The sequence below is a fragment of the Cyprinus carpio genome, chromosome A14 (genome assembly GCF_018340385.1).
Source record: "Cyprinus carpio isolate SPL01 chromosome A14, ASM1834038v1, whole genome shotgun sequence".
NCBI lineage: Eukaryota > Metazoa > Chordata > Actinopteri > Cypriniformes > Cyprinidae > Cyprinus > Cyprinus carpio.
In genome coordinates this window covers 5,105,859-5,117,878 of record NC_056585.1, presented here as the reverse complement: position 1 = coordinate 5,117,878, position 12,020 = coordinate 5,105,859, and the positions used below count along the sequence as shown (strand labels likewise).

Genomic DNA, 12,020 nt, shown 5'->3' with positions numbered 1-12,020 from the left:
AAGTTTTAGACCCACAAAAAAGACAGCAGAAAAGAGAGCAACATTTGTGGTTTCGCGATAAAAAAGTATTAAAGTGCACAAAGAAAAATAAAGATTTTCAAAAGTTTATATGCACTGCAAATAATTTTATACTTTTTTGAGTATTAAAAAAAAAACTTTTTTTTTGCAATCTTTTCATTTTTACTTACAAAATAATTAGTTATACTTTCAAACAATGATTGACTGAATAATAAAGACACAAAAATAATTCCATAAAGACCCAGAACAAAGCCTGTCATACTTTTTATTGGTATATATTGTTTCTAACATTGATAATTCACCCAAAAATGAAAATTAGCCCATGATTTACTCCCCCTCAGGGCATCTTAGGCGTATCTTACATTCCTCTTTCAGACGAACACAATCAGAGTTATATTTAAAAATTGTCCTGGCTCTTCCAAGCTGGAGATTACAGTTAATAATTTATTTAAATCAATATTTTTCTTACAGTAACGCATTTTTTCGCTTCAGAAGGCCTTTATTAACAACCCGGAGCCGTGTGGAGTTTTATGATGGATGGATGCACTTTTTTCAGAAACGGGGCACCATTCACTGCCATTATACAGCTCGGGAGTAAATCATGGGCTAATTTTCATTTTTGAAAAACTATCCCTTTAACATTGACAAAATATAGCTAACATTAAATATACATGCCTAAGCCTAATCATTTTTACAAGTACATATGGTAAAATAAAAAGAATAATATAAATACTATGAAAGTATTGTCTGTAACAATCTGAAATAAATGTCAGTTGAGCGGCAAGATCATCTCAATTCTTACCAAGATGCATTCTGTGTTCTCACGTTTTTTTTAAGGTAGCCTGGCAAGACGGGTCTCCATGAGAACACAAGTCCGTTTTTTGCATTCTTGGAATTGAGAAACAGCCCGAGTGTTTCTGTTGCATGGAATGGAACTGTTGCGTCTTGTGCAAAACGAAAACAAAGTAACACCAGCAGAGCAGCAGCTTAAAGTGCCGTGCTTATCAGAGACACGGGCCCCTTGTCCAAACCCACACTTGCGATGTTGGCCACTTGAGGGTGCGTGCTTAAGATTTAGCACACTAAATTCACTCCCAGAACTATGTTTTTATAAGTGATCAACCCAAAAACCGAGAGTTTAGGACACAAAAGTAGAGCGCAATGTGACATTACTCAGAGAACGGCTCCCACTGGAGGGAAACGTAATCTGTGACAAGACCCTTCATTATTTTTAACCATATCAAAGGGTTATTTCACCGCTCTATGTGAATCTGAGAGGAGGAGATATATAAAGAAACAAAATTTTATTGGTCTATGTGAGTGTCCCTTTTCCTAACCTTCCTTATGTTTGAGAAATGATCCAACTGAATGGCCCAACGTGAAATACCACCATTTGTGTCCTAAACGCTTGTTTTTTGGGGGGTCAGCTTATAAAAATATAGTTCTGGGAGTTTTAGCTTGTTTACTTTGTCACACAGCAGCTTTTAGGCATTGCTCTGTTTTTTTGTTACAGGTCAGAAATGACAAGAAGCCAGCTTCCCGCAATAGAAAGTCAGTGGAGAGCATTGGAATGAGTGTGTGTGTGTGTGTGTGTGTGTGTGTGTGTGTGTGTGTGTGTGTGTGTGTGTGTGTGTGTGTGTGTGTACTAATGAGGACTAATGCTTGCCCTCCCAGCCGTGTCAAGAATGAGGTTTGTCTAGATAGTGGTGTATATAGAAGACTGGCTAAAATTGAAGCTCTTTAATGCTAAATTATTCTATTTTTATGCATTAGTTGACCTCTTGGAAATCTGGCCAGTGGGCCTAGTGGTATTTTATGAAGCGCGTTATAGTTAATGTTTATCGTTAAATAATAGACAGTTATACTATAACTGCAGTTAGATAACGTGAGAGACACCTTAATAGCGACCATAACCAGATGCATTATTTTAAACTTCTTTATTAGGTTAAATTCCCTATTTGCTTGCCTTTATTAATATTTACTTGTGTTGTATCATGTATGCTTATGTGAATCTCATAAAATAACACTGGGATATGAGAAATTAACCTTTATAAATGTAACATAAAAAACACTTTACTTAAAAATTGAGTGTATGATGTCTAAATATGCATTCAAATGCAAAACCTAAAAAAATAATAATAATAATAAATAAAAGTAAGCAAATATGACCGGCAATACTATTTTGAGCAACTAGACTTGAGCTATCTACATGTATACAGTATATATATTTAACAGCCCACACGGACATCTAGTGGTTAAACCCTGGCATTACATATTAATATTATTTTTCCGGCCACCAAATGCCTCTAATTTGCCTCTTTGCACTGGAATTTAAAAACGTTTCTCTATTTTAACCCTAAATATCACACTAATTGTAATACAAATAATTAGAAAATGTTATATTTTAAATGGTCAATCATGAATCCAAAATATTGCACACAATATTTACTAAAATCTCCTCAAAATATTAACTCAATTGAACTGAACTAAAATATAGTACAATTATTTAATTGATTAAAAGTTACACTTAAGGTGTTTGGTCACATTGACTGCCAAGGAGTATGAGAACATATCAGTGCTCTCTTCATCACCGAGTAAAATGCTTTTGTAAAGCGTAGTTATCGATGCACAATTAATGCACATTATGTGTTAATAATTACTAGAATTACTGAGCTCCATGAACCACGTGACCGTGTGGCGGCGAGATCAAAGCTTGTCGCGACTCTTATCTGCGTCTTCACCATGGTAACGACCGATAAGGCTCATGGGTATTGTATTTTTCCACCAAATCGATGGAAAAACGGCAACATTTCTCAGAAAAGACACGGCAACATTTAACGATGGTGAGAAGCCTATGGAATAATGGAATACATTTAAAAAAAACCGGATAAAGTCTCCTCATTACATGTTGAGTAATGTAGCTTTGAAATTAAATTACAGTAATTATAATATTAAAAAATAAAAATGAATAACAAATGAGAAAAAAAATAATAAAGCTGTGCTGTGTGCTCCCGATGGCAGAAAGAAAAACGTGGCGCAGGCAGGAAAGATGCTCTATTGAAATGCATTAGAAGTCGTGCTGAGTGAAAGGAAAACAGGGAAATCCGTGTCCATGAACACGAATCAAGAGATTAACTGCAGACTGACAAACAGCAGCACCTCATCAGCTTTTTCTTGATTTAATGAACTGCTTCGTGCACAAGCGGTAGCTCTAATTACCTCAACATTAGCGATTTTCGTCAAATATATCGACTAATCCAAAAAGATGAACATCCTCCCGAGAAAACGCGTTTCTTATTTTCATCAACTCTAAACAGTGAAGATCCACGAAACAAATTCAGAACAGAGAAACGAAGAAACTCACCGAGAAGGTAAAGCATTGAACATTTTAATATCTACAAGAAGCATCTGCTAGTTTGCTTGTTAAACTAACTCTTCATACCCTGCTGGGAAAAAAATAAAAAATAAAATAATTGTTTGACTGGTTATAGTGGGAATTGTATTAGTTTTCATGGAAACTGTAATGGTCACCGTAGGTCTCTATGTCACCTTGCTGGCTTGTTAAAAACTCTAAATCCTGTACGATAAAATGATGAGAACGTTGAAGATCTCGATGAAGATGTGTATTGCAGCACAGCAGTGACAAAGTACACGTTTGGTTCAGTGGAGCTGGAATGAACCCAGGGCATCCTAAACTTAACCCTTTTAGTCAATTACAGTTTACTACCTTTACTAAATGAAGTTGCTCCTGTCATACAGCTGTGGTCTGTATGTGCATGAAGTCTGCGATGTTTCTCTGTGTCCCACATCCATTCATCTACAATGGGTCTCTATTTGCTCAGGATGTGATCATCCCAAATGTTGCAGAAACAACATAACTGTTGAATTTCTTCTGTAACAGGAATAGACTTTCTAAGCTTGGTCTGTCCAGCGCAAAAAACCAAAGCAAAGGTAATTGAAAACTACTGTTTCACAACATCTACCTAAAAACCTTGAGTTCTCAGTGTTTTTAACTTTCTTAACACACAACATAACACTGAACAGATTTGGACTTCATGTTAGCTTATTTCACACTTAAAAACACCAAAATATATGCAAAAAAGTATATATAAAAATTGTGTAATCAGTATTTCCAAATCGTAAATAAATTATGCTTTTGTTTTTTTTTTTCTTTGCTCTTTCACAAGCTTGTTCTTTATACATGGACACTAGCAGGTAAACAGTGCTTTTTCAATAAAAAATCTCAAAAGCATTAAAAGAAATGACACATGAGGGAAGATTCACAGATTTAAAGATGTGTGTGTTTTCTCAACAGGACAAATGTCATGAAAGCAGCTGTTGATTGTGTCTCATCAGCTCCTGTGATTCTGGATCCAAACACTGCAGATCCAGGTCTGATGATCTGAGCAGAAACAGACACTTCCTGGTAATCCAGAGAGGGTTTTGAGTCAGGAAGGTTAAAAAGACCAACCTCCTTCACTCACACACTCTTTCCTTTCTTCTGGTGATATATGGTTTCCCTTTTGAGGATCTTATCATTAAAGTCAGTAGCTGCAGTTAATATCAAGTCACTTAATTTCATACACGATATGCCCAGATATTTTCAGGGTTGTTACAGTCATGGAAAACCTGGATATTGTGATATCCAGGCCTGAAGAAACCTAGGAAATAAATAAAAACTTAAAAGAAAAAAAAGTGAAAAATCATGGATTTCTTTTATATTTAATACATTTTCATTCATTACACTCTTTCCTAAAACCTTTAATCTTGTGTTACAATGCACTAAATTAAAACACACAGTGAGGGGTTAAAATACGGAGGGCAGCTTTCCTGACATCTAGTGGTGAAAATGTGCAAATGACTCAAAAATGAAACTTCTGTCACCGTTTACTCTCAACAGTGTTGTTCCAGACATCATGCATGACTGAGTTTATTCCGTGGAAACAAAGTGTGATGTAATGTTTGTGGATGCAGACACAACAGAGCTGTTTGTGAGAATGAGAGACAGAGAGCTGAAATGAAAAAGCTTTCAGTAGCAGATCACCCAGACCTCAGCACTTGTGATAGACTGTCAGTGAAGCTGACTGATGTAGATTTATTACTGGCCAAAGAAAGAGAATAAAAGATGCATTTGTAGCCTTTGAGAGCATCTCTGGATGGTCAGTGCAGGTCCAGTCACAATGTCCAGCATTTCTGGCCCAGCATTCATACACATACAAATGAATGAATACACTGGTTTCAGAGCATCCGAAGGCCTTCTGGGAAAAGATTTTCTTGGTTTCACCATGCTGCAGACAGACAGTGCTGATAGAGGAGACTCTTCACTAGTAAGAAAACACAACTCATAACAGTATAAAAAACTCAATATTAACTTGAACTCCAGTGTTGACCAGACAAACCAGAACTCCCAGATAACTACAGAGTCTCACAGAAAAGATTTGAGGGCCTTGAAAAGGTTGCAGTCAGATGTAGTGCTGCGTCACTGATCTAATGAAGATGTGAATGATCATGTTAAGGCAGGGGAGGTTCTAGACTCTTTTTTTTTTTTTTTTTTAGGTGGACTTAGCCCCCTATCTGTCGTCTCAGCCCCCCTAAATCTATCTGAATGATCGGGCCAGTGCTGCTTCCTCAAAAAAGTTTATCATATCATAGTTTATATATTATGTTTTAAGTCTTGTCAGTTTAAACAGAAAAGTGATTTTAAGCCATTCAAGCTCAAGACTGTGCGAAAGAGATCTCGATGTGGTACTCGCTTACTATCATAGATCGTCTCTGTGTGCGCACACAAGAAAGCCATCTGACAGCGCACATAGGCACAAAATTATGTGTCTCGAAGTCTTGGTGAGCATTGATGTAAAAACAGTCGGTTACGTCTTAAGTGAACGTAAAAAACAGTTATCAAAATATCAGATGTGCATTAATATAATGGACCCGCGCATTTCTTATGTTAATAATGTTAATCAAACAACAAAAGAAAAATAGAGAATCACTCGCTGCTCTTAACTAAGTAACTTCCGTAGTTTTAACGGATATTTGTGTATATTTACTTAATACAATAAAACCATTTTCACAAGCACTTATTTAGGTCTTTTTATCTTTGTATCAGTGGCATAGGCAGAATTTTTATTTTCGGTGAGCATGTGCTGAAAAATCCTGTTGAAAAATAAACCATAGAACACAGTGGAAGACATGCATAGTAAAACCAGGGGTGTAAAATACTTGATTACTGTACTTAAGTATTATTTTGGGGTATCTATTTATTCAAGGACAACTTAAACTCACTACTTGTACTTTTACTTGATTACATTTCTGAAAATAACTTCTGAGTCCATACAATTTTATTTAAACAACTTGAAAAGTACTCATTATATTATTGCATTTTTATTTTATCTTATGAACATTAAATATGACAAACAGAAGCTCAAGAGTGCTTTTGATGTGTGAGAACCAGTGAGGTTTGTTTTCATGCATTAATCACACACATTTCAGCTTCAGTTTCAACTTTCATCAGGCTTCAAAAGTTTGCCATATTTAAATGATCGTCATTGATTTTACTTGCATTCAGCCAGTATATCCAGTTTCCTCAGATTTAAGAATTCATGTTGTGGTGGGAATGATTGCTATTTAAAATTAAATAACAAATCTCAAAAAAAAAAAAAAAAAAAAAGGAATTGTAAAAAACTTAATTGTAAATCATTTGTAGTGATGCTCTTATTATGGAGAGGATCCAGTGGCATTATACTGATATATCTAGTAACAGTTTGGACTGTCAATTAATATTTTTAATCTAAATATTTGCATGCTTTGCTCATTAATTAATCTAATTAGTCACAAATATTATATGTCAGTATTTGTTGAAAAAAAAAAATCTAAATCCACCAAATTAACAACTAAAAGACAAATTATTGTTACAGACAGCCTTTTGAATAGACAACACAAAAAGTGACCTAGCATGAAGTTAATTTTTTTATGTTTTAATTCTATGTGGCCTCTGTATCACATCTGGATCTTTAAAGTGATAGTCCATCCGAAACTGAAACCCTCTTGTGATTTACTCACGATCGGAAATGCTAGTTGACACATTGTGCACAATGGCTAAGACATTTAACTGATATTTAAGCTAGTTCTTTTATGTATTCCCTGCAGAGTGATTTTTAATGTGTCTCTAATACGATAGGATGAATGTCAGCTTGTTTTAGGATTCATCAGTGTGGATTGCACAGTTTTATTCTATTAATAAATGACACTTTTTAGAAGTATTTAATGTGTCAGCTCTCACTCTGTCCAACTTAATATATGACTAGTGCTTTTATGGAATAGGGTTTGGAAAGCATTTAAGAACCTGCAAAGATGGGTGGTACTTGTGATCGTATGTAGTTGGCCGGTCTGGGTCAAAATGCCAGGGACAATTTTTCACCATTGTCTCGTCTTAACTGTGTAATTGTGTAGTTTTTCAAGCATTATCTTTGGATGTCCTGTACACTTGTATTATTTGCAGACAGATGATCCCAAAAACTCTTAATCTGAAGACAGTCAGTCATGTAAATATGGAATGGCATGAGGGTGTAAAGTACGGTGTATCCCTTTAAGGCCTGTTTTTTGTGTTCCTCTTTGGTGCAATTTAATTGTTGTTGTACTAGACAGAGGAAGTGCTTGTAATACCGAGTTTTAGACATTGTTCAAATAAGTGCAAGCTACAAAGAGAAGACAATTTATTATTTTTAGTTTTTATGATAAAGTCAAGTAGCTTTGAAAGAGATGAGTTTTCAGCTGTCGCTTGAGAATTGTCAGGGATTCAGCGTTCTGGAAAGGGGTGGAAAGATCATGCCATCAGCCAGGAACAGTGAAGGAGAATGTTCTGGAAAGTGATTTTGAGCCTCTCTGTGATGGTACCATGAGGCGTCGCTCTCTAGCACTTCTAGAGGGGATGTAGATTCGTAATAGTGAATGGAAGTAGGCGGGTGCTGAGTCTGTGGCTGTTCTACAGTACAGACCAAAAGATTGGAAACATTACTATTTTTAATGTTTTTGAAAGAAGTTTCTTCTGCTCATCAAGCCTGCATTTATTTGATCAAAAATACAGAAAAAAAATTAATATTGTGATATATTATTACAATTTAAAATAATTGTCTTTAAATTTATTATACTTTAAATTATCATTTACTTCTTTGATGCAAAGCTGAATTTTTAGGATCATTATCACATGATCCTTTAGAAATCATTCTAATATGATGATTCATTATCAAAGTTGGAAACAGTTCTGCTGCTTAATATTTTTTCAGAACATGTGATACTTTTTTAGGATACTTTGATGAATAAAAAGTAAAAAAAAAAAAAAAAAAAAAAAAGAAGCTATGTTTTTAAAATATAAATATTTTTGTAATAACAATATACACTACTGGTCAGTAATTTGGGGTCAGTAATTTTTTTTTCTTTTTAAAAAAAAAATCTATACTTTTATTCAGCAAGGATGTGTTAAATTGATAAAAGTGATGGTAAAGAAAATATATTATTAGAATAAATATTATTAGAATTTTTTTTTATTTTGAATAAATGTAGTTTTTTTTAACCTTTTATTCATCAAATATATTAGACAGCAGAACTGTTTCCAACACTCATAATAAATCAGAATATTAGAATGATTTCTAAATGATCATGTGATAGACTGGATGTTACATGTGACACTGAAGGCTGGAGTAATGATGCTGAAAATTCAGCTTTGCATCACAGGAATAATTTTTTTTTTTTTTTAAAGTATATTCAAATAGAAAACTATTATTTTAAGTTGTAATAATATTTCACAATATTACTGTTTTTTCTGTATTTTTGATCAAATAAATGCAGGCTTGATGAGCAGAAGAAACTTCTTTCAAAAACATTAAAAATAGTAATGTTTCCAAACTTTTGGTCTGTACTGTATATGCAAGCATCAATGTCTTGAACTTGATGTGAGCCGCAATCGGTAGCCAGTGCAAGGAGATAAAGAGAGGTGTAACATGGGCTTTTTTTTGGCACCTGCATTCTGAATCATTTGTAGAGGTTTGATTGTGCTTGATGGCAGTCCAGCCAGAAGAGCATTGCAGTAGCCCAGCCATACTGTAGAGTTGGAGTGGCAGGGAAAACAAGAGGCTCAGTCTTTTCCAGGTTGAGCTGTAGGTGATGTTCTTTCATCCATGCCGAGATGTCTGCCAGGCAGCCTGAGATCGGTGCAGCTACCATTGGATCATCTGGTTGAAATGAAAGATAGAGCTGTGTGTCATCAGCATAGCAATGGTAGGAGAAGCCATGTGCCTGTATGATGGGACCCAGTGATGTCATTTATGTGGAGAAGAGGAGGGGTCCAAGAACTGATCCGTGAGGAATAGGGGTGTGCCAGTATGAGTATCGGTCCCGAACGGTTTACGGGCAAATATAAAACAATGGAAGTGTCATCCCTATCCCCTTAAAGTGTGGACTTTGGAGTGACCAGGGCACATGCATGCCATTATCAGGGTTGCCAGGTTTTCACAACAAAACCCGCCCAATTGCTTCTCAAAACTAGCCCAAATCTAGCTCAATCACGTTTCGAGGGGAATCCCCCGATAAAAATCGCATTCTGGTGGGGTAAAATACACATTTTTGGTGGGGTTTCCCTGGTAAAATTCACATTTTAGTGGCTAAATATCACGTTATTGGGGTCGCTTAAAACTGCGCACATGAAAAACAACCCGTAGCAACAGTGTTAAAGTATCCCAGTTCTTGGCAACACTAGCTATTATGCAGTCGTTTGGAATGCACTTGGCAAAAGGAGCAACATAAATTCCTCATTATCTTCAGCTGGGATATTCCTGTGACAACGCAGCACATGTCCATCAGCAGATTCGCTGATGGACACCAACATAAAAACAATATACATTTTATATTTTAAAAAGTTCGTTGATTCTCATTCAGTTACTGTTACCTACCCTCTTAAAATACATTTTATTGTACAGTTATATCGATATTGTATGTTGTATATCGACCCCCAGGACCACTAGGTAACTTTTTGGATAAATTAGATGTGCTTCTCTCAACCTTTCCTGAGGATGGTACTCCCCTAGTTCTGCTTGGAGATTTTAACATCCACCTAGATAAACTTCTATCTGCTGATTTCCACACTCTGCTAGCCTCTTTTGATCTCAACCGAGTATCAACTACTGCTACTCACAAATCAGGCAACCAACTAGACCTTATTTATACACGACACTGCTCCACTGATCATGTACTTGTTACTCCACTGCACACCTCAGATCACTTCCTCCTCACTCTTAACCTCAACATGGTCCCTGACACATCAATTACCCCTCCACATGTCATCTTTCGACGTAACCTATGCTCACTCTCACCCTCCCGGCTATCTACTATGGTTTCATCTTCACTTCCTTCCCCTAAACTGTTAGCATATTTTGATTCTTACATCTTGTTTAAACACTGTTTGCCCCTTGTCTTCCAGGCCAGCCCGTACCACCCCTTCCGCCCCTTGGTTATCTGATGTTCTACGTGAACACCGTTCTAAGCTTAGAGCTGCTGAAAGAGTGTGGCGCAAATCCAAAAATACTACTGACCTTATTGTGTATCAGTCACTCCTCTCTTCCTTCTCTGCTAATGTTTCCACTGCTAAATGACATACTACCATAACAAAATTAACAATTCAACTAACTCTCGTGTACTTTTTAAAACATTTTCCTGCTCCTTTGTCCTCCCCCTCCTGCTTCATCTCTAATAGCTGATGACTTTAACATGTTTTTCATTAATAAAATTAAAAATATCAATGCACAGTTTTCCACACCACAATCCGTCAAGCTCATACCACCAGCAAACATACACTCATTCTCATCCTTCTCTTCACTCTCTGAGGCAGAAGTCTCCAAACTCATCCTTTCTAATCATCCTACTACTTGTCCACTTGATCCTATTCCATATCTCCTTCAAGCCATTTCTCCTGCGGTTGTACCTTCACTCACTCACATCATTAACATATCCCTCCACACTGGTGTTTTTCCCTCATCATTTAGACAGGCTCGTATAACTCCACTACTTAAGAAACACACCCTCAACCCATCTCTTTTAGAGAACTACAGACCAGTTTCCCTTCTTCCTTTCATTGCAAAAACACTTGAACGAGCTGTGTTCAACCAAGTCTCTGCATTTCTCACACAGAACACCCTCCTTGACAGCAACCAATCTGGCTTCAGAAGTGGACATTCAACTGAGACTGCCTTCCTCTCAGTTGTTGAAGCCCTAAGACTGGCAAGAGCGGAATCCAAATCTTCAGTACTTATCCTGCTTGATCTGTCCGCTGCTTTTGATATGGTTAACCACCAGATCCTCCTGTCAACCCTACTGACAAAGGGCATCTCAGGAACCGCACTCGAGTGGTTTGAGTCTTACCTATCAGATAGGTCCTTCAAAGTATCTTGGAGAGGTGAGGTGTCCAAGTCACAACATCTAACTACTGGGGTGCCTCAGGGCTCAATTCTTGGACCACTTCTCTTCTCTGTCTACATGGCATCATTAGGTTCTGTCATTCAGAAACATGGCTTTTCATACCACTGCTATGCTGATGACACTCAACTCTGCTCTAATTCCATCCTGATGATCTGACGGTAGCTGCTCGCATCTCAGCTTGTCTAACAGACATTTCTTGATGGATGAAGGACCATGACCTTCAACTCAACCTTGCCAAGACAGAACTGCTTGTGGTTCCAGCAAACCCATCATTTCATCACAATTTCACCATCAAGTTAGGCACATCAATCATAACTCCTTCAAAAACAACCAGAAACCTTGGAGTTATGATTGATGATCAGCTGACTTTCTCAGACCACATTGCTAAAACTGTCCTGTCCTGCAGATTTGCTTTATTCAACATCAAGAAGATCAGGCCCTTTCTTTCGGAACATGCTGCACAACTCCTTGTTCAAGCACTTGTTCTGTCCAGGTTGGACTATTGCAATGCTCTCTTGGCAGGTCTTCCAGCCAGT

General features: G+C 36.7%; 1 long non-coding RNA gene across 1 annotated transcript; it reads left to right on the top strand.

Moving 5' to 3' along the window:
- The first annotated feature begins 2,758 nt into the window (after positions 1-2,758).
- On the top strand, positions 2,759-6,388 carry LOC122147583. The gene is made up of 4 exons (XR_006161680.1): positions 2,759-3,389; positions 3,920-3,969; positions 4,206-4,233; positions 4,334-6,388. It is a non-coding gene; the product is annotated as an uncharacterized LOC122147583 (long non-coding RNA).
- Positions 6,389-12,020: the final 5,632 nt, after the last annotated feature.